At 41.7% G+C, this 24039-nt stretch overlaps 1 protein-coding gene across 2 annotated transcripts in view; it reads left to right on the top strand.

The window, feature by feature from the left end:
* CDH8 (cadherin 8) overlaps window positions 1-24039 on the top strand; it is a 215243-nt gene that overhangs the window by 63622 nt on the left and 127582 nt on the right. The window lies entirely within an intron of this gene.

Here is a 24039-nt window from a genome sequence, read left to right as displayed (position 1 = left end):
TTAAGGATATCCCAGCTTCCACACAGGTTGCTCAATCAGTCCCTGCTTCAGCACAGGGGGCTCAATCAGTCTTTGACTGAGCCACTGATTGAGCCCCCCTGTGCTGAAGCTGGGATATCCTTAAAACCGAACCTGTTGGGGGGGTCTTTAGGACCGTAGTTAATTACCCCTGCTGTAATATAATAGTCTGTACTGGTACTACAGCAGTGATAAAATGATAAGACTATAATAAAACAATGAAGGGATTGAAAATACATTTAGTCAATGATACTAAACCTGTGTCCATTTTTTAAATAGATAACAGCTAATGCAGTATTTATGACCTTATGTAGTATTCTGCTTAATGCAGGCAGAAATATTACTTTCTCGGAAGGGGGCACAAAGGCAGTACGTAGGACTTGTTAACAAGTTAAAAATGTCATCATGTGTGACATATGCCTCGCAGAACAGCATTGGAGTGTAAAGGCAATTTTTTATACCATACTGTATCTATTACTTTCCAGCATTTTGAAGAGCTATAACTGCAGGGAAGTTATCCTGAAGTTACAGAGCAAGACAAAGAAATATGCTAACCACTGTTTTTAGAAGAATTGGATGCTTTGTCTTCAGTGCACAGAGAAGAGCGTCAACTATTCTGGATTTAGTATGGGAAATAATGAGGAAGTGGAATTGCCAAAAAAGTGTCATTAACAGGCAGCAGAATAAAGACATAAGAAGATGATAATAATAGACACAGTAACTTATCTAAAGATAAAAACTGTTTGAACTTGATATGACCAACTAGCATGCAAGGAACGACAGAAAGAATAGGAAATGTGAACAATGCAAGATATTAATAGTAAACTTCAAACAGAGAATTTTTAAAGAGAGAATTCCATGCAGTATAACTTAAATATTCAAATTAAGGATGGGTGCTCTGTACTGGTGTTTTTGGCTCTAAGAATTTTTTTTTTTTTTCAGAATCGGATAAGTTTTGGTGTTGTAAAACTACAGTATATGGGAGTGGGAATCATTATTTTTAAATAAATAAATATATATATATATATATATATATATATATATATATATATATATATATATATATATATATATATATATTACACACATATGCACCAATTGTGTCCCAATTAGATGTTTAGATTTTGTTATATTGTTTTTTTCGCATTCACATGTTTTTTTTATATTCACATATATTATCATACTTTAATTCACTAATCTATTTATATTATTTAATTGTTATATATTAGTTGGCGCTAATTTTATATATATATATATATATATATATATATTTATTTATTTAAAAATAATGTGTGTAATATATATATATATATATATATATATTACACACATATATATATATTACACACATATGCACCAATTGTGTCCCAATTAGATGTTTAGATTTTTTTATATTGTGTTTTTCGCATTCACATGTTTTTTTTATATGCACATATATTATCATACTGTAATGCACTAATCTATTTATATTATTTAATTGTTAAATGTTTAATTTAATTGTTATATATTAGTTGGCGCTAATTTTATATATATATATATATATATACAAACATTGTAAATCTATTAACAATATTACTGTTATAAGGATATGAATGAGGGTCCACTGTAAAAGTTAATCCTTTATAGGACCTGTGGCAGGGCGGCCTATAGGCGTGGTCAGACAATAGTCCACACATGCAGCTTCAGAGTAAACCAAATGTTGAGTGGTTTTATTTCTCCACAACACAAATAAACATGTGGGCACACTGTCCCTTTAAGGCAAAATAGACTCATGAAAGGAACGCCTACTCCCCATAGGGAGATCTTGTTAAACATTCCGGGCCCTATCTATCTGGCTGGCTGGCTGTCTTTGTCCGGTTCCTAACCTCTAAACATTTACCACAATAGTTATGGAACAATATTAAAGTCCTTACTGTATCTTTGTTTGGGAATCTCTGTCCCTCGGGAGAGTTTAGGAAATTCTTCTGGATAGGAGCTTGCACAGGACAGCTCTGTAGTCTGTGTCAGCCACCTACTACATGCAGTAGCCTCCTTATCAAGCTGGTTGTCAGCTGTCTCAGCTTACTTTCTGATTGCCCAAGTATTCTTAATGGGTTAAACTTCTGAGTGCTGGATGAAGGATATATAAGGCGGGGGAAGGGGGGGAGAGGGAGAAGCTCCCGCATCAGCTTACAAAGTAATGAAATAATATATAACAGTGTAGAAAATGATCCGGTGCAAATAGGGATAGGAGGATTCATCAACAAAACAAACAAAAAGATTCCCTAATGAATGCACTCAAAATGATGAAGTGTGAGTAATGAGAAACATTAAAAACTATTTATTAAATACCTAATAATAAAAAATAATAAATAATAAAAAATGTTTTGTACAGAGGGACGTGGTAAGAGGGTCCAAGACCACTCCCTAATGACATACCAATTGAAACTTGCACATGGAGCCCATGAGGAAGGAGACCTGAGGGAACACTATTATAGATATTGCCTAATTGTATATAGGCTATCGTATACAAAGATTAACTCAAAAGGAATTAGTGAGTGTTTATTTGACTTAGGGGGCTATAACTTGATACGGTCTTTGAACTGTGCCTCCGGGCTTTACAATTGCATATTTTATGCTAGCCCTTTTTAGGATCCCATCCTCTTAGGTTGCATCTCATTTTTATATGGGTTGTGCTGTGACTATCCATATATGTGATTATTTCTCACCGGTGTTTGTTTGTGTTGTGATCATACGTCGAAATACATTTATATGATTACGATACACTAGTCTTATATCATAGGTCTGCCATTTCGGTACATACTTTTCGTTATAGATTATATTCCTCTGGACTCAGTACTGGTATTGGGTATTACAGTACCTTACCAGTTTTTTAGATAATAGTACTGCCACACTTTGTGCAGTCACTAATTCCTTTTGAGTTAATCTTTGTATACGATAGCCTATATACAATTAGGCAATATCTATAATAGTGTTCCCTCAGGTCTCCTTCCTCATGGGCTCCATGTGCAAGTTTCAATTGGTATGTCATTAGGGAGTGGTCTTGGACCCTCTTACCACGTCCCTCTGTACAAAACATTTTTTTATTTTTTATTATTTGGTATTTAATAAATAGTTTTTAATGTTTCTCATTACTCACACTTCATCATTTTGAGTGCATTCATTAGGAAAAAATTTTGTTCGTTTTGTTGCTGGATGAAGGACTCAGATGTGTGTTTGCCAGGCATAATTATCAGTACCTGACTTCACCCTGTCACAGGACCAATGAACAGTACAATTATAAAAGTGGTGGAGACTTGAACAGCTTCTTGTTGGATACACCAAATCCAAAGAGTAAAATCTAAAAAAAAACAAAGAACAAAAGCATATGCTCAATTGTGCAAAATCATTACAAAATGTTTAAATCGATGCATGATAGGAAATGCATTCACAAGGATAATAGTTACTATAGCTTCAGGAGACAATTCTCAGGGGGTTATCAGCCGGTTGATCAATGGAGCCAGTTACGGTCCTGCGCGGGATATGGAGCATCTCAAAACAGCCGAACAATGTCTTGAACAGAGCAAACAAAGTTGACTCTTGATGTGTAAATGGCTGATGGGCCCCACATTGTAATCCACTGACAGTACACACTGTCTACACACTCCTGTCTCTCCACATGCTGACAACGCAGCAAGCTGTGACCCAACGCAGTTCATCACATTTATCACATTGATTCAACTTTTTAAAGGAGAATGTTATATATACAACAAGAAAAGAAGGGATTGTCCCTAAGATACCTATAATAAATAAATAATGTTACTAGAGATATCTTTGGGATTAACCATTCTTTGCTTGTTGTGTTTAGCCCTACATACCTCAATGTGTAGCACCTCACTCATATCATTATTAAGAGGTATTTATCCTGAGCAGTCAATTTATTTTGAATGAATATCTCTATCTATCTATCTATCTATCTATCTATCTATCTATCTATCTATCTATCTATCTATCTATCGAGAAAGAATATACATTACCATTCAAGGATGGATAAAGTAGAGACAGCACAAAGTAGGAAGATGACAAAAGGTTATATTAGCTTAAACAGCATCACAGATAACCGACGTTTCGACACCACAGAGGTCTTTTTCAAGGGGATGTGTGCTGTCTCTACTTAATCAGTCCTCAGATGGTAACGTATATTTTTTCTATTTACAAGCACCAGGCCTTATTATTATCTTTACTAGGAGTGCTGATTGTTGCCTTTATATATATATATAATATACATATATATATAGTGGCAAAATGAACAGTGATCATGTGAGAAAAAGACATGGTTTGCTGCAAGAGTGTAATTCACTGAGGTTTATTTTGTCCACTGTCCCATTAAGGCAAAGTAACAAAATTGTACCCACTCCACTGAGGCAAACTAAACAAAAACGGCAAGCTGAGCTGTTTCACAGTCAAATACCAGAGTGGGTAGGAGAAGTTCAATAAGTAGTCCTTATCAACACAGGTATACTAAAACACAGGACCGCCGACAGGGGGGGAAAGTCGGGACAAGTGCTCTCCCCAGCTGCTGCACCTCTTCCCATGCCAGGCCTCTCTCCTGCCAGTGCACGCCTGAAGCTGGGCCAGACTTCCAGATGCATCCAGCTTCTGGCGCGCACAGGTGGGAGAGAGGCCCAGCGTGGGAAGAGGCGGCATCCTCTGGGGAGAGCGTGGCCTGTCGGCGGCAAGCAAAGGTAAGTGGTTATTGTAATTGGGGGGTATTTGTATTTGGGGGGGAGAAGTGGCAATTGTATCTTGTGGCGGTGTGTTTGTAGGGGTGTTTGTATTTGTGAGGTTGTGGTGTCTGTATTTGGGGCTGGGGTAGTTTTGGTATAGGAAAGGGGGTATTGTGTGTGTGTAGTGGGGGGGGGATAGTTCGAGATGGGGAATTGTATGGATATTGGGGGGAATTGTGTGTGTGGCCAGGAGAGGAGGGGGAAATGAATGTTGTGAGGGGGGATTGGGTAAGAGGGGTTATTTGAGTGAGAGAGGGGGTATAAGAGAGGGAGGGGGAGAGTAAGTGAGGAAGAGAGGGGGAAAAGAGTGAGGGGAAGAGTGAGAGACAGATGGGGGAGAGAAATGCAGGTGAATAAAGGGGCGTTTTGCAATGCCGCTGATACAGGGGGGGGGGGTGCGGTGCCGGCATGAGGGGTAGACCGAGATGGGGGAGCCCCGGTTGAAGCTCTAGTCATGGGCCCCAGGGAGTCTGTTAATGCTGGAACAGAGAATGTTCTAAACTTCTGCTGACATAGAAAGACTCTGACTGCCGAGAAAGAGACAGAGAGAGACACAGAGAATGACTTAGCAGGGGAAGTGGATGGCATGGAGTGGAGTGTCCCTGCCTACTCTGGTGCAGCAGTAAGGTTTGCAGCGGTAAACTGCAGATCACAGGCCCCCTTTCTCCTGCTGACCTTGCCTCTTCTCATGATGTGAGATGTCAAAGGACGTAGGCCAGCAGGAGACAGGGAACCTACAATCGGAGGATAATCCCTGCTGAGCCTACAGCTGCACTGGAGGAGGAAGGGGCTTACAAGGGGAAGTCTGAGGGGTAATTTTTTAAGGGAAGGGAGGAGGTAAGAACACTCCCATGGCTAGCTGGCTACTTGGGCTACTAAATGGTAAATATCTGAAAAAAGTTTGTTTCATTATCTCTCCATGCCATATTTCAGGCTCTGCATGGCAGGAACACCATGACTCCAGTTGTCACGCTATATGAAGATAACATTGCGCCATCCTAAAATAGCGTGATGTTGAGTCTGTTCTAATGAGCTACAGTTCGGCTGTTCATTTTGCACATGATTATATTAGAGAATATAGTGTGACCTCAGGGAAAATAATGTAATTTCCTGTTTTAGGTAATGTCCCATTATCTTCCCTGATTTTACAGTGCTTTACATAGTGACAAACATGGGTGCTGTGATGAAAACTCTTGTACAGGTCCCATTTACTGTATTTACAAAGAGTAGGATAGGGTTTGTGCAGGCGCTCCATGCAGTTAATTCCCTTATCTTTTCCCCATCAATAATCGCTCCGCAGACTGCATGTGCCTGTCATATTGCAGCAAATCAGCAACCTTGGCAGCATAAATTGGTTCTTCGAGTGGTTACAGCATTTTATCCCAAAATTCATTTTTCTGAGGAAATGTGATAAAGAGCTCACTCCGACTTGCTTTTTCTGTCTTTTAAGCAATGCAACGTTTATGTGCTTGAGCTATATTAAATGCATGATGATTTATTTTTTTTAGAAATTCAGCCTGCTGTGATTGTATTGTGAGTGCAAAGATAAATAAAATGATCGTTTCAACAGTACTCTGAATCATTGTTCTATTATCTGAAATGTAGCTCAATGTATTTTACCTGTTCATTGTTAAAAGGGGCAAATAAAACTGAAAAAGCATATGTATTTTCCTGTTTATTTATTTATTTTTTATTTATAAAAATGTTTGACCAGGAAGTAAGAGTTACCTCTCGTTTTCAAGTATGTCCTGGGCACAGAGTTAAGACAAATAATACATGGTTACAAATACAGTTACATAAATGAACAGGGTATACATTATATACAAGACATTGCATGCACAGTTAAAAAAATATATATTATAGGCAAATGAAACAGTTACAGTTCCTGTGGCACTAGTAGGGTTAATGCTTATAAGCCTTAGGTGTTTCAGGGATTAACATTCCTTCTGTTTAGAGTATTGCCTGTTCAATAGAAAATTAAATGGAGTGTTTAAATGCCAGACACTAGAATAGTGTTACTGTGTACAATAGATAGTGTTGTTAGTTACAGTAGTACAGATGTGTGAACAAGATGAGATTTGTTTCGCTGCGGTTTTGATCAAACTTTTCAAAAGTTCGTAAAATTCAATCAAAGTTTTGGCAGCAAAAGTTCTTCCGAAAAGGCCTGAAATATTAGTAAATTAGCTATTTTGCTTTTTTAAAGTGGCAAAATAGCAGCCCTTGCAACAAGTTCGATCGAATTTTGAAAGTGAAGGTACAGTAATCAAATATGCAATGCCCATTGACTTTTCAGCATTAATTGAATTTGCTACAAACTTTTATATCGAAGTGAATTTTATCGCCAAACGAAATAGGTGATTTTGTTAAGTTCGACTAAGCGCACAAAAGGTTCACACATCTCTAACAGGGATAATTTAGGACTTGGTGCAGGTTAGCACTGGAGAACTTTTCGTCAAAGTTCGAATCTGCTACGATCCTACTGTATTTTTATTTTCTGTCTTCTTCGCAAGTTTGAATTTTTTCAAATTCGTATGAGTTTGCCAAAGTCTCTCTCTCACTGTCTATGTCTCTGTGTATCTCTCTCTCTCATTTATATTTTATTTTATTTGGTAATGCAAAGAAGGTTGCAGTAATCAATGCAGGACAAAATTAGTCAATTAGTATTTTAGTTGCCTCGTGTACTGTATGAGAAAAGGGCATATCTTAGCGATATTTTGGAGGTGAAGATGGCAAGATTTAGTGAAGGATCGGTGTGTTGATGAGATTGTGGTATTATCATTAACAGTGAGGGAGAGTTTAGGTGTAGGGGTGACAGTGGACTAGGGAAAGAGTATTAGTTCTGTTTTGGACATGTTGAGCTTCAGGGAACGGTGGGACATCCAGGAGGAGATTGCGGAGAGACAAAGACAGTTATCGGCCTAGAGATGATACTGAAAGACAAAAGATTGTATTAATTGACCAAGAGGTGTGGAGTGAGAAAATCAGAGGGTCAAGGGCAGAGCCTTGTAGGACCCAGACAGAAAGAGGGAGTGAAGAGGAGATTCCCTAGAAGGAAACGTTGATAGAGCAGTTGGATAGGTAGGATGTGAATCAGGCAACATCATGGAGGCCAATGGAGTGTAGAGTGGGGATGAGAAGGGGGTGATCAACAATTTCCATGGCAGCAGAGACCACCAGGAGAATTAGTAAGGATACATTACCTTAGTAGTAGCTGTTAGTAGGTAATTGGCACTTTTGCTAGTGCTGACTTCTTGGAGTGTAGAGGGAGGAAACCAAATTGCAAAGCGTTTAGCAGGGAGTTGGAGGAGAGAAACTGAGTTGAGTGGTTGTATACAAGTCGCTCAAGTAGCTTGGAGGCAAAGGGGAGAAGAGAGATAGGGCGGTAGTTAGAGAGGGAGGTTGTGTCAAGAGAATTCTTCCTTAGAAAAGGTGCGAGGAGTGCATGTTTAAAGGAACATGGAAATGTGCTGTGGATGAGAGAGGTTAAAAGGTGAGTTAGGGTTAGGCTTAGTGCGCCACAGAGCGAGTAGAGATGAGGGAATAGGATCAAGGGGGTTGGTTGTAAGGCGAGATGATCAGAGGAGCATGGAGACCTCATCAGACCTCATCAGTCTCAGGGGACAATAAGCTGAGGGTGGAGTTTAGTTTGCCCATGTTGAAGCCTGCGGAAAGGGTCCCTGAAATGTTGCAGTTTGTGTGCTAGAGAGCAATAGATGTCTAGAGTAGGTCTAACCGCTTTTTTGGATTTTTGTAAACATTTCTCCAAAAAAATGATTGTACAATAAAAGTGAGTTACATCCAGCTACACTGGTACTGTAAGCCTTTATATATATACAGTATATATATATACTTCCATATATTTGAGTGCTGACCCAAACATTATTATTTCTGAAGCTGGATGGAGACAGCCCAAGGGAAAATGTGAGGATGTACTTCTACGCAGAAAGGGTTGTGGATTCATGGAAAAGCCACACAACATAAGGCAAAATCCTAAATATGAACGAAAGTTAAGGGTCAAATAGGGTCTGAGGTATTACAGCAGGTAGGAAAAGGGACAGACTGTGTGAGCCAAGGGGTTCAAATAATTCAGAGCTGGTCTGCTGGTATGGCGGCTGGCGGGCGCCAGGCGGGAGAACAGTTGATGCAGGTAAGCCTCTAGTTGTAAAGGTTCAACTGCGTCAGGAATGTTCTTAATGCACATGTCATTGCGGAGTGACCTGTTTCCAGCATAAGTAGCTCTTGATTCCACCGCTTACTGAAATGTAAACTCCTCTACTGAATGGTGTTCCACACTCCTTCTTTGTTTGCCAGGAGAAGTTAGCTTTTGATTTTGAAACTCCATAGATTTTTGTTGCTCAATATATTACATATACTGTAGTAGTTGCATAGTAGATGAGGTTGAAAAAAGACATGAGGCCATCAAGTTCAACCTATGTTAAATTTAGACAACAGATACTTTATCCTCTATCTATACTTACTTATTGATCCAGAGGAAGGCAAACAAAAACCCCCAGTCATATCATCCAATGATATCTCATAAGGGGAAAAATAAATTACTTCCTGACTTCAAGAATTGGCAATCGGATTAAACCCTGGATCAACATCCTTCCCGTGTTTACTTATTTGGAATATCCCTGTACCTTTCCTTTCTAAAAAGACGTCCAAACTTTTTTTTTTAACAAATCTATTGTAACTGCCATCACAGTCTCCATGGGTAATGAAATCCACATTTTAACTGCCCTTACTGTAAAGAACCCTTTCCTTTGTTGCTGGTGAAATCTCCTTTCCTCCAACCTGAAACAGATTTAATATAGTCCATAATTCTGGATGTGTCCTGGATTTGAGGGAGAGCCCAGCGGCTCATTCTCCATAACAGAATCTGAATTTAAGGAGCCATGCAGGGAGTTGCCATTTTCAGATATTCTGGGCTGCGAACGGCTGTCTCCTGAAAAACATCTTGTAAGGTCAATTTTGTAGATTTGAAAGGCAGCGATACTGTAGGAACCACAGTGGTAGTTTAGCATGAATGTGTTAGCTTATATCAGGTGCTGGAGTGTAAAATTCAGTAAGACTCCAGCTATCTCAGTTCCACGTTTATACCTCCTGGCACCACGCAGACACACCACATTTCTATTTATAGAATACCAGCATGCTAAAGATATATTATTTCCATAAACACATAATAAAGGGCTGATTGAATGGCTCCGTAAATAAAGGTGCTAATTCTGGGACCAAGGTCACTGACTTTGTAGCAAGGGAACTTGGTTCGAATCCGGATGTTCTTGGGCAAGTCATCTTATCTCTGTGCCCAAATATAGATTGTAAACAGCTTTTTGCGTGGTACAGTATATTGTATTTGTGAAATCCTTTGAGTCCCATTAGGAGAATAGCACTATATGATATAAAGGTATTAATTAGTACTCTGTCATCTGGTTGGAAGACATGCAATCTGACATCATCAGGCAGTGTTACATTCTCAAGAAGTGTTACCATCATAGGTCAAATATGTACTTTCAAATAGTTTTTTGCTTGAATACAGCACTGCAGTGTCCTGTTAATAAGATCAGGGAAATGAATTGCTCCTGTGAGATTGATGCATCATAGTTCAGCCAATTAGAATGCAGGATCATAATCATGGTAACAGTTTAACCTACAATATTTATTCATTTAATTAACAACCTCGCTGCTTGCAATGTATTATAGAACAATACATTGCCAGACACGCTGGCAGCCAAAGAGTTAAAGGATAAAATTGCTCATACAATTGTGGTATCTATATATATAAGAGTGAAATAATGTTTGTGTGTGTATTTGCTCACCCTGTGTGATTGGCCCCACTGTGATTGGCCCACCAGCTCATTGGCCTGAGGGTGGGCTGACGTCACAGCAGGGCCTGCCTCTCACACTGTGTGCTCCTCTTGGGCTCACTTGGAGTTGGCAGCTCACTTGGCAGGACCACACACCGACTACTTTGCTACTCACGCTCCTCGCCTCATCGCCGCTGATCTAACCCTTCCACCCGCTCCCTCCCTCACTCTCTCTCTTCCCCCTCACTCTCTCTCCCCCCCCCCCCCCAGTCACACCGCTACCCTCGGGCATCGGCGCCGCCGCGCACACCGCCTCACCTCTCTCCCCCCGTCACACGAAAAGAAACCCTCCCTGCCGCCGGCACCATTACTCTCAGCGCCGCTGTGCGCACCACATCACCTCTACCCCCACCCCCCCCTTCACACCAAAAGCCAGCCTCCCCAGCACCGCTACCCTCGGCGCCGCCACGCGCACCACCTCACCTCTCTTCCCCCCCGCCGTTCACAACAAAAGCCAGCCTCCCTGGCGCCGCCGCTACCGCTTCCCTCGGCGCCGCCTTGCGCACCGCATCACCTCTCCCACCCACTCAACAAAAGCCAGCCTCCCCGGCACCGCTACCCTCGCCGCCGCCGCGCGCACCGCCTCACCTCTCTCTCCCCCTTCCTCCACACCTCTGGGAGGGGGACAGTCAAGAGCGAGCGGGGGCAACACCAGACTGGCTGCCACACACATGAACTGACTGACTGCCACACACACTCTCTGACTGACTGCCACACACACACTGACTGATACACACACACACACACACACACTGACTGGCTGACGCACACACACTGACTGACGCACACACACGCCACACACACACTGACTGACGCACACACACTGACTGACACGCACACACTGACTGACGCGCACACACACACTGACGCGCGCACACACACACACGCACTGACTGACACACACACACACTGACTGACGCGCACACACACACACACTGACGCGCACACCCACACACTGACTGACGCATACACACACACACTCACACACACACTGACTAACACACACACACACTGACTGACGGGCACACACCCACACACTGACTGATGCGCACACACACACACACACACACACTGACTGCATGCACACACACACACACACACACACACTGACTGACGCGCACACACACACACACTGACTGACGGGCACACACCCACACACTGGCTGACGCATACACACACACACACTGACTGATGCGCACACACACACACACACACACACACTGACTGCGTGCACACACACACACACACACACACTGACTGACTCGCACACACACACACACTGACTGACGCGCACACACACACACACACTGAGTGATGCACACACACACACACTGACTGACGTGCACACACACTGACTGATGCATACACACACACACACACACACACACACACACACACACTGACTGACGCATACACACACACACATACACACTGACTGACGCATACACACAAACACACTGACTGATGTACACACACACTGACTGATGCACACACACACACACACACACACACACTGACTGACGCACACACGCACACACACACACACACACACACTGAGTTACGCATTCACACACACCCTGACTGACGGCCACACACCCACACACTGTCTGACGCATACACACACACACACACACACACACACACACACACTGACTGACGCGCGCACACACACACACACTGACAGACGCGAGCACACACACACTGACGGGCACACACCCACACACTGACTGACGCATACATACACACACACACACACACTGACTGACTGACACGCACACACACACACACACACTGACTGACGCACACACACACACACTGACTGACACACACTGGCGCACACACCATGAAGCTGTAAAGGGGGGGGGAGAACGGAGCTGTAAGGGGGGGGCGGGGGACCGGACCTGTCAATGGGGGGTGGACCAGAGTTATGTAAATGGGGGACAAACAGAGAGGGGGGGAGGGTAGAGAGAGGGGGGGGGGAGAGAGAAAGGGAGGGGGGAGAGAGAGACAGGGAGGGGGTGAGAGAGAGGTTGAGGGGAGAGAGAGAAGGGGGGAAGGGAGAGAGATAGCGTGGGTATGGGAGAGAGATAGAGAGGGGAGCGGGAACATTAAATCCCGGGCAACGCCGGGTATATCAGCTAGTATGTTATATTTTTGCTTCATTACCATCAGTCGAAAGCAACTAAGAAATTAGCTTGTAAGTCGTCTGACTTTAATTCCTTTGAACTGTCATTTTCACATATAAATAAAGACATACAATACAATACATGGTACTGTAAAGAGGGTATATGTGTGCTCAAGCAAATAGATCATGCAAAAACACTATATACTATAAACAGAGAGCTCTCAAGGAAGATAATGTAAATGATATTGCACATGTTGGTAGTCCTGATAATACTGGAAATGCAGGTATACAGTAAATGACAAATGTCCCCTGAAGGTCTAGAAGGAGTGAGGTACTCCACACTTCCCTACAACCTCATTGGGGATGTCCTCCAAATATCTTGAATCAGGAAAATGTTTACTCAGAATTGCAATGCCCACTTCTGGAGATTCTCTGAGGCGCACTGACCACTGTAGTGGGATCCAGAGGAAAAAAGGGTGAAGAAAGCAGTGCACAGCCAAGGGAGAAGGGTGAAAAAAAAGCTTGTTCTTTATTAAATGATGGTTAAAAATAGGAGGTACACCACCATCCTACGCGTTTCATACAGTGAAGTACTTTATCCTCGATAAAGTACTTCACTGTACGAAACGCATAGGAGGGTGGTGTACCTCCTACAGATGCAGCGGCCGTTATTCGAACACTTAACGCGGTGTATACCTCAGAATACCCACGTCATGGCGCGGGATTACTTCCAACCGTACCGCCTTAAGACACGAGTGCATGCGAGTGCAGAAATGGCATTTTAGTGTTCTGGTTTTTAAACACCTGAAATTGACACAGTAGCACAGTACTGTAAACATTACAATTCCTTGATTTCATTGCACACAAAGAAACAGAATCCATGAAATTCAAACAAAGCAATCGTGATAAACACGTGTGCCTGGGGCGATTGGCCGCGTTAATGCCGCGTGGAATACAGCAGAGCACACAAAAACGACTCCGAGATTTGTTCTAATAACGGCCGCTGCATCTGTATTTTTAACCATCATTTAATAAAGACAAGATTTTTTTTGGACCCTTCTCTCTTGGATATGCACTGCTTTCTTCACCCTTTTTCACATGGTATTCTGACATCCCAAGCACTAAAGGAGTTTAGTTACAAACTTTGGGCTGAAAATCCTCTTTTGGGGATTCTTATAAAAGGTGCTACTGAAACTACTTCTTGTGATCATGTGTATCTTGTTAAAGAAAGTTATGTCACCGAGCCCCAAGCTTTTTTTCTCCCAACATCTTAACTAAGCAAGATATGGTATTCTCTTTATCTTAGCTCATACAGGAGGATAGTCACATGCTGAGGATTTGGTTCTGCTCAAACTTTATCTGAAAGATCTCTCTGTACGTCCTCCGAAAGTTTATTTATTTATTTTTTCTCATTGGTCTTTTTCTTACATTTTCCAACCATGCTGTATATTATATTAAACGTCAAAATAAAATACAATACAGAAAACAAAATCATACATAGACATACACGTAGAAAGATAGAATTAAAACTATATACAATTCCCCATACATAATACAAATTTAAATCGAAGTAACTTCTTTTTGATCCAATTATCACTCTGCTTATCTTCTTTATCTCATTCTCAGACGTGGATACAGCCAACCTCATCCAACTTCAGGCCCTAGCAGACTATTTGGAGTTTCTTCTCCTTCTGCCCCCCTTCTGAATCTTTATTTGAAACTCTGATTTGTGGTTTGTGCTTTCCAGTTTGTCTCTCTGGGCGCCGCTATCTCTGCCTTCTGAAATTTGTCTCAGGAGGCTCCAGGATGTGTGTTCAACTGCCTGTTTAATCAAACCTCTATCCCGTTGTGGCATTGAGTCAATAAAGTCTTCCCACTTTTTATTTTAAATGTCTCCGTTTTGAGTTCTTTATTTGTCTTTGCCTCCATTTTGTCTAACATCATTAACTGGCAAGATCAGTTTGTACAGGGTCTAGTGTGGGGGATTCAGGTTTAATCCACTTTACCATCACTGATTTTCTTGCTGCCAGCAGAACTATTTCCACTAACTTTGGGATGTCCCTCCCCCCCCCCTATTAACCACCTCCTATCTTTCCATATTTCTGAATATCAGAGACAGAGGCTCTTTTACTGGAGTTCTCCCAGTGATACTTTGTATATATTGCATAACTTTATTTTAAAACTCAGCCTGAACATATTTATTAGGACCATATATATATATATATATATATATATATATATATATATATATATATATATATATATATGGTCCTAATAAATATGTTCATGATATGTACATATATATGTATATGAGATATTTAACTCCTTATTGTGTACTTTAATTAGACATTGTTCTATGCGCCTTTCTGTGTGTCCCCCCAATGTAGATGTTAATTCATATGGCAAGGATTTATTAATTAGGATAGCTGCTCCTCCCTTTTTCCCTTTAGCTGTGGAGAAAATACACTTTGTCTACCCAATCACATTGGAGTATTTTACACTCTTCTAAATTCAGGTGGGTTTATTGAACTAATACAATTTTAGTTTTAAGGGGTTTAAGATGTTTCGGGATTTTGTTTAGTTTAATAGGGGAGTTGATTCCCTGATGTTACTCTCATAAAGGGTTTGCACCTGTAGTGACAAATCTTAGAGGAGTGTTTATTTTCCCCGTGTCTGCCCATAGCCCCCTCCAGAGATTAGATTGTAACCAGTTTTGCCTGTACCGCAACTATTGTAGTCTTCTATATAATCATACATGGATCACTGTAACATATACAACAAAACAAAGAAACCAAGAACAACAAAAAAAACATGGCATAAAATTTGTTTACTTTCTTTTTTTCCATAAGTAACATTTTAGGCCGAGCCTCTCTCTCATGCTTGTGCACGCCGGAAGTGCGTGCAGACGTGAGCGAGAAGCCCGACACGCGCCAACGCCAGAGAGAGGCCCAGCGCGCACTGGCGTCAGAGGCTCGGTGTGGGACAGTGATGGAGGCCCGCAGCTGGGGAGTGCCGGGGCCCGGCAGCAAGGACATGACCGGCAGCCAAGCCCCGACTTCTGGCCAGACCCACTTCAAGCGCCGGCCGAGCCCCCTGCAGCCACCGTTGGTGTGTGTTGGGGCACACAGTTTGTATAGACTACTGGAGATGGTGCTACAATCAGAGTACCTATAATGTACTGTATACAAATAACAAAAGACCTTACTGCATATTTGTGGTGCGCTTATCTATTTATTTGTGTATATGTGTGTATATATATATATATATATATATATATACACACACACACATATACAGTAAAAACTCTAGAGCAAAGTGTGCTCTTGTGTGTACGTTAATATCGATAAGAGTCCCCCAGATAAATCTTGATACTTATGCCAGGTTTTTTTCTGCTCTTGTCATCATTGCGGGGGATCTCTCACTATCGTCTTTTTCCCTATTCGGGGAATGTCTCTTGAGAGCATCTGTAAAGATTTTATCTCCCTCCACTGTGAAGATCCGTCGTGTGGCCGGGTATCCTAGCGTGAATCTTTTGTTCTGCTGAAATAGGGAGCTGCACAGTTTGGCAAAGTCTCAACTTTTAATAAACCCAGGCTGTGCTGAAAATCTGTGTAAGGCTAAGATTATAGTACTTACGTGCACAACAAACCGATAGCCTCACGCATGCTTGTTGCCCGAGCAATGTGTGAACTGAGCTGCAGGCGATTGGGGGGGCATGGCCTAGGTGTGGCAGACGCGTCATGCAGCAGGTTCGTCCTCATTAGCTGAACTGCTCAAGTGATGCGAACGTCATGTGGCCGCGCTTGAAAAGACAAACATTTTTGTCTCTTCCAAATGCGGTCGCGCCATCGTGCTCCATCGTTCGCACGCGTGCACTAGGGGTGGCCTCATAGGGATTCTGCAATTTGTTATTGTGGCATGCGCACAAGCGCCATTGCACGGACTATAATCCAGGCGTTATCCATAGCCGTGGTCAAGGAGGAGAGATGGTGGGAGTCCGGAAGCAGGCCGTGGTCTAGGGGTCAGAGAAGGCAGGAGTCGAAGTGAAAGCTGGGGTCAAGTCACAAAGGATCAAGGCAAGAATACAGCAGGGCAGCAGGATGCTTGAGGCAAGCACACGATACACAAACAGGCGTTTATGCTCATCCAATTTGCTAGAGACAAAGCTGAACATATAAGGATGAGATAGCCAATGAGAGAGCAGAACACGGCTGTGAACAATGGGTCATTAAACATAGGCTGTCCACTGATAGGCAGCTGATAGTATTAACCCCTTGCATACCTGTGTTAGTGCGGTGCCAGTGTGTAGTCCTAACAGTGCTAGGAATGTCCACCGTGACGTCATGGACCGCGTCACAGGGTCAGGGCTGAAGCCCAATCCTGGTAGGTGTGGGGCTTGCACATGATCTTCATGCGGGGCACATCATGGGGCATGTCATGAGGGTGGGGCCTAAGCCCGATCCACGCGGTGTCCCCCAACCTGGGAGCATGACTCCTGTGCGTAACCTCAGTGCGAGGTACGTCACCTGACATGTCACGGGACGCATCACCGAAATCCAATCCTCACACAGAAATCCCTTTGGTGCAGAAATCCATGAGATGATAAAGTTTCACTGTCTCTGGGATTCCAATAATCCTTATATTATTTCTGCAGTACCTATTTTCAAGATTGCCTACCTTGTTTTCAAAAATTAGATTTTTCTTTGCTGGTTCCAGGACATCTTTCTGTGTTTCTCAAAAATCATCCTCCAGGTCCCCTATCTTGGTCTCAGCCTCTACTATTCTTATGTTTTGCAGGGAGAGCTTACCCTTGAAATCTTTCAGCGAATTTTGCAAATCATCAAACTGTTTGTTGATTACAGGCCTCCGCTCTCTTGTCACTGTTTTGGACATTTCAGCATCTTCAGAGTGTTCTTGATTCAGGGGCCTTGTGCTGTTCTTCAGACCTACTGTTCTGCTCCCTTGCCCTGCAGATAGACATCATCTTGGGAGTCTTTTTTCTTCTCAGACTTCTCCCCTCTCTGCTACTTTGGTGTCGTGGAGGATCTTCTAGTCAGTTTTTGATTCATGCACCGCCCTGCTTCCAATTTTATTTATGGGGGTTTTACATTTATTAATTTTTCCCAGGACATGCTGCGTAAGGGATGGGGCAGCTCCGTGGTTCTGTGACCTGCATCTTCTCCCTCTGGCACCATACCAGAAGTTCTCAACAGTTTATTTTTTTATACCTTTGTTTCTCATAGATACCTAACACATTCCTTATAAACCTTTGTTCAGGCCTGTAAGTAGGGGGTTCTTACTTTGTGCTATCTAAACATAACATTTCATATTATACTTAAAATATATTGTTATTATGGAACACGTCTATTTTCCATAATATATTTTTACAAGCGTCTGCACCACCAAACAGTGAGAGTAGTTGTATGCAAAACTTGTATGTTGTAAAACTTTTATTGCATCATGGCTCTATTTCCAATTATTAATTTACAAATGTGAATTTATAATACACTAATAGATTCATAGATGACATAACTTAATAGAACTGTATTTCACTTGTCTTTCATAAGTGTTATCTGTAAGTTATCCCATTATAATTTTAATGTTTTAGTAGTAGACTGACCCTCATTTCTCAATGTAACCTAATAATAAGACATCCTTTGATTATTTATTTATTTATAAAATATTTTACCAGGAAGTAATACATTGAGAGTTACCTCTCATTTTCAAGTATGTCCTGGGCACAGAGTTAAGACAAATAATACATGGTTACAAATACAGTTACATAAATGAACAGGGTATACATTATATACAAGACATTGCATGCTGTTAAAGAAAATATATTTTATGGGCGAATGAAACAGTTACAGACCAGATTAAAATGTGAGACAGCCTTAGATTTGAAAGAACTTAAACTGGGGGTGGATGTGAGTGTCTCTGGTAGGTTATTCCAGTTTTGGGGTGCACGGTAAGAGAAAGAGGAACGGCCGGATACTTTGTTGAGATTTGGGACCATGAACAGTCTTTTGGAGTCTGATCTCAGGTGATAAGTGCTGCATGTGGTAGGGATGAGGAGCTTGTTCAGATAGCTGGGTAGCTTGCTCATATAGAATTTAAAGGCAAGACAGGAAAGGTTAACTTTGCGCATAGACTCTAGTGATGACCAATCTAGTTCTTTGAGCATTTCGCAGTGATGTGTGTTGTAGTTGCATTGGAGAACAAAACGACAAATTGAATTGTAGAGGGTGTCAAGTTTTCTAAGGTGGGTTTAAGTAGCCTTGCCATATACTATGTTTCTATAGTCAATAATTGGCATTAGCATCTGCTGTGCGATACGCTTTCTGACCAGGAGTCTTAGGGAGGATTTTTTCCTGTAAAGTACCCCTAGTTTGGCATAGGTCTTGGTTGTCAGGGTATCAATGTGTATTCCGAATGTTAAGTGGGAGTCAAACCATAAGCCTAGGTATTTAAAACTAGTGACAAGGGTTAGGGTAGTATTAGCATTGGTTCTAATTTGGAGCTCAGTCGCTGGAAGCTTTAAAAATTTAGTCTTGGTCCCAAATACCATTGTTACAGTCTTGTCAGTGTTTAAAAACAGTTTTTTTGGGAAATCCAGTTTTCGAGTCTCAAAAAGTCAGACTGAAGTATGTGTTGAAGGTCAGAGAGGCTATGGCTGTGTGCATATAGGATTGTGTCATCTGCATACATGTGTATTGAGGCTTCCTTACAAGCTGTGGGAAGATCATTAATGAACACTGAGAAGAGTAGGGGCCCCAGAACAGAGCCTTGCAGGACACCACAGGTGATATCCAGGGGGTTGGAGTTAGAGCCTGAGATGGACACATGTTGGGATCTTCCTGATAGGTAGGACTGAAACCAGTTTAAAGCATGCTTCCCTATTCCCGAGCTCTGTAGTTTTTTAAGCAGGATAGCATGATCAACTGTATCAAAAGCCTTTGCAAAATCTAGGAATACTGCACCAGTGAGTTGTCACCATTCCACTCCACAATGGATTTCATTGCAAACTTTTAGCAGGGTAGTTACGGTGGAGTGTTTGGGATGAAAGCCAGATTGGAATTGGATAGGGAAGTTTGTCTTGGTGTATAAATCGCTTAATTGGGAGTGGACACATTTTTCCATGACTTTGGATAGAATTGGGAGAAGTGAGATTGGCCTGTAGTTTGAGACAGTGTTTTTGTCCCCACTTTTGAAGATTGGGACAACTCTGGCAGTTTTCCAGGTCTTAGGGATATGGCCTGCAGACAGGATAGAGTTGACTATGGAAGCAATTGGTTTGGCAATTGCTGGGGCACCAAGTCGTAGGAACCTAGATTGTAGTAAGTCAGGTCCGCATTGGCTGCTTAGTTTTAGTTTGAGGAGCACTTGTGTAATCTCCTCTTCAGATACTGGGCCAAATTGAAAATTGTGGGCAATGTTGGGAGGGGGTGGGGCTATGTGGAGACTCCCAAGATGAGATTCAGGTTTGTGGTTTGGGCTGCGTTTCGCTAATAAGTTAGTGGCACACCCCACAAAGTAATCATTGAATGCATTTGCAATGTCAATGGGGTTTGTCAGAGTAATATCCCCCTTAGTGATATTACTTGGTTGTTGATGGTTAGGAGGCTGGAATATATTGTTGATAACCTTCCAGAAGTTAGCTGGATTTGATGTATTTTGGTGGAGATTGTCAGAGTAATATTGTGCTTTTGCATGCCTTGTTTGCCTTGTGCACATGTTCAGCAGGCATCTGTAGTGATTTAGTTCCTTGGTAGTGCCAGTTACTTTGTAGCTTTTCCACAAGGTATCGCTGAGCTGGTAGAGCATGGGTATCGCAGAGTTTTAAGAACTCAGATTTGAAATAGTCGAGCGCAGAATCAGGGTCGGGAATTAAATCGATTCTGTGCCATGGGCAGTTGGTAAGGTCATCCAGAAACTGTTGTGGGTTAAAGTTTTTAAATGTTCTAGTGAAGAGAACTTTAGGGCTTGAATGGGGCGTTTTAATTTTCCTTACACAGTACACTATTGCATGGTCACTGAAAATGTCAGGAAGGATGCCAGAGGAGTGGATTCTGCTGGGGTTTGAGGAGAGAATCCAGTCTAGCAAGGAATGGTTATGCGATTTCAGGTTTGTCCATGTGGGTTGGGAAATGAGTTGTGATAGGTTAAGTGACTTGAGTTGTATCTGGAATTTATGGTTTTTAGGGTCAAGCCAGTTGAAGTTGAAATCCCCAAGAACTAGCAGCTCACTCTTCTAAAGGGGCTTTAGGGGGGCGGTAGATGCCAGCGAGCAAGATGGGCTTAGAAAAGGGGAGGCAGATTTTGCCAACTAGAATTTCAAAAGAGGGTGGGCTTGGGGGGCAATTTAACAGTGTAAATTGTAATGTGTCTGCAATATAAAATAACACCCCTCCTCCTCTCTTTGACCTATCTGTCCTAAAAATTGAGTATCCCTGAATGTCGATATTTGCATCAGGGGTTTTATGGGTTAGCCATGTTTCTGTGAGAATGATGGCTTTGGGTTTATGCATAAGGCACCATGCCCTTAGTTTGTCCAGTTTGGACAGCAGGCTCCGGATATTTATATGGGCGACAGATAGCCCTTTTTGGAATTTAAAGGTGAAATTCTCAGGGGCATGGGACAGATTTGAAATGGGAGGACCTGGGTTAGGTTCAATATCACCTGCTAAAGAGAGTAATAGTATGAGCAGAAATTTGGGTAGTTGTTTGCAAGTTGTAAATTTGTGGTGTTTGCCATTAGAGTGAGCAGTGGTTGGTGTGCTGGTTTTTAGAGTTCTTCACCTACATTCCGTAGATAGTGAAAGGCTTTTGAGTAGTCCAGGTTGTATGGTGATGTTGGGCCAGGATGGAGGAGTTTGTAGTGGATAGAGGGAATAACATCTCCATGAGGCCAGGAGAAAGAAAAAAGTTAAGATACATAGCAGGTTCATGATGCCAGAGGTAGGCAGTGCTGCATGGAGCTGTTGTGAGTGTGTGCAGACTAAACAGCAGGGGTGTGCCTGTTCCTTGTCAAATGTTTTGCTGCATTGCAATGCTAGAGTCAGTTCTGGGTTTCAGTGTGCTGCGTTGGTGTGGGAGGTATTTTTGTGCAGTCAGTTTTGGGAGAGGCTGCAGTGAAATAAGTTGTAAAGGGGTGGGGGTTAAATTATGCAGGTTAACAAGCTTGGGATCAAAGTGTGGTTATATAAGCTCACCGTTTGTTGCCTTGAGTAAAAGAGTTTGCAGAAAGGATGCAGTCCCCAGTCACCTCTAGTCAAACTATAGTCTAACTATTATTGTCACTTAAAATTATCACTGTAAAATGCATCACTCTTAAGATGCCAATGCTACCTATGATTTCTCTTATGTGAGTATATTTACCAGCACTGCTACGATTAACAATCCCGCCTAATTTTAGTATTGATTTTGAAAAATATATATAATTCAAACTGGGGGTTCTTTCTGAGCTAAGCCCCCTTTTTGTTATGCTCTGGGAATGCCCTGGTTCAATAGAGCCCTACCCACTTAGTTGCTGGTGTTTCTACGTGGACATTTAAATGGTTGCCCAATAGGAAGACACAACGTCATCCACCCAATGACATTGCAGCTTCCTTTTAACCTGCAAGAACTGTAAGATTTGACGGCTACTATGATATCCCTAAATGGGAGAAGAACATCTGCAACTAAAACTTTATGTATCTCGGAAATGGGGCGACCCCAGAGCCAAAAATATTGTGGTTCAGCTCTGGAGTTGGGTTCTGAAAAAAAAAAGAAAAATGGTTAAAAAGAACAAACTGGTAGGCAGGATTAATGCTTTATTTTGTATTGCAGTTTGTTCCTTTAGAATTACTTTGTTTCCATTTACATATCAGAGTGTAGGGAATGGTGTCATCTGCTTAAGAATTGGCATAGAAATAGGACATCCCACAGAACAGATGCCATATGTAGTCTAGTATTATGAAATCTGTCCAATTATACTCAGATTCTTTCACTGCCCGGTAACAAGAGATTGAACAACTAGCATATTTATTGAGTTTGATGCTATCTGAATCGACAGACATAAGTGTAGGCCTACAGTAAACCATTTTCAATTGATTGTGGGTGTTAAAGGCAATTTATCCCCCCATGAGGATATTCTAAATTCTGCGTGTGTTGAAGTTTGCCTGTTGAAAACTAAAGGAGAGGAAATAGAGAGCTCTCAGCTTTAAAATAAAGGGGCTTATTGGAATTGCCCTCTACTGTACATCATGCACTGAGTATGTTATATTCATTATGAAATGTTGCAAAGCAATTCAGATAATGACTGAGAGCAGCAACTGAATCCAAGTTAAGTATGCTGTTAAAATGAACATTGCCTGTATATACATCATTATTAGAACACAGCTGTGTGACTTCAAAGAGCTGCAGTGAATCTCGATACTGTATCTATGTTTCTGCAAGGTATGAATCAGACTATATTCGTAATAAAGTACACAGTTGAGTAGTCTTCATCTTCTTTCTTGCCTATAAAACTTTCTTCTCCATCATTTCCTTCAAGATTTTCTAACCATTTTTACTCTGTCCTGATACAAGGGTAATGAAGGACAAAGCGTAACTATGGTTTCTTAAAACATATCTTTGTATCTACAGTATGAAGACACCCATAACTATGACTGTCACACAGAAATGCACATGTAACTGTTTCTCAAGTTACCACAGTGATAAAATGTGACATTTATGCCTGTGCTTGAATTAGATGGAGATGACAAATATATATTTGTAAAAAATGCAAAAACCTGCACATTACCGCGGTGGAATAATCCACTGATTAGCATTGGTTTACATTTTGACGGTTGCTGACACCTTTCTCCACTTCCCACAACTCTTTAAACCATTCGTCTACCATTTGTAAAGCTTAAATTAAAGGGAGACATTGAAGGCACTCGTCTTGGAACTTTCTGTGTAAGGTAACTTTGACCTTCACTAATATGACACAACATCTCTTTTTTTCCTGTGTGTTGATAGGTCTCCATTGGCTCTTATTTAATATGCTATGAAGCTGTTGCCCCAGGATGGAGAACCTTTTAGCTACATTCAAATGAATGGGACTAACAACTTGAAGAGAGGACTTTTGTTGTTATATACATCAGTGATACAGAGCGTAGTCTCCTGCAATTCAATCAGCTGCAAAATATTGAATTATTTTAAGTGGTTTGCAATGCGTGTATTATTTGTGTTATGTAATAAATTGTAACATGTATAGGAATTACGTTTCTATTGTCAGTGCATG

This window comes from Ascaphus truei, chromosome 19, assembly GCF_040206685.1.
Source record: "Ascaphus truei isolate aAscTru1 chromosome 19, aAscTru1.hap1, whole genome shotgun sequence".
Lineage (NCBI taxonomy): Eukaryota > Metazoa > Chordata > Amphibia > Anura > Ascaphidae > Ascaphus > Ascaphus truei.
Note: the sequence above shows the minus strand (reverse complement) of the source record. Positions and strands in the feature narration are given on the sequence as shown.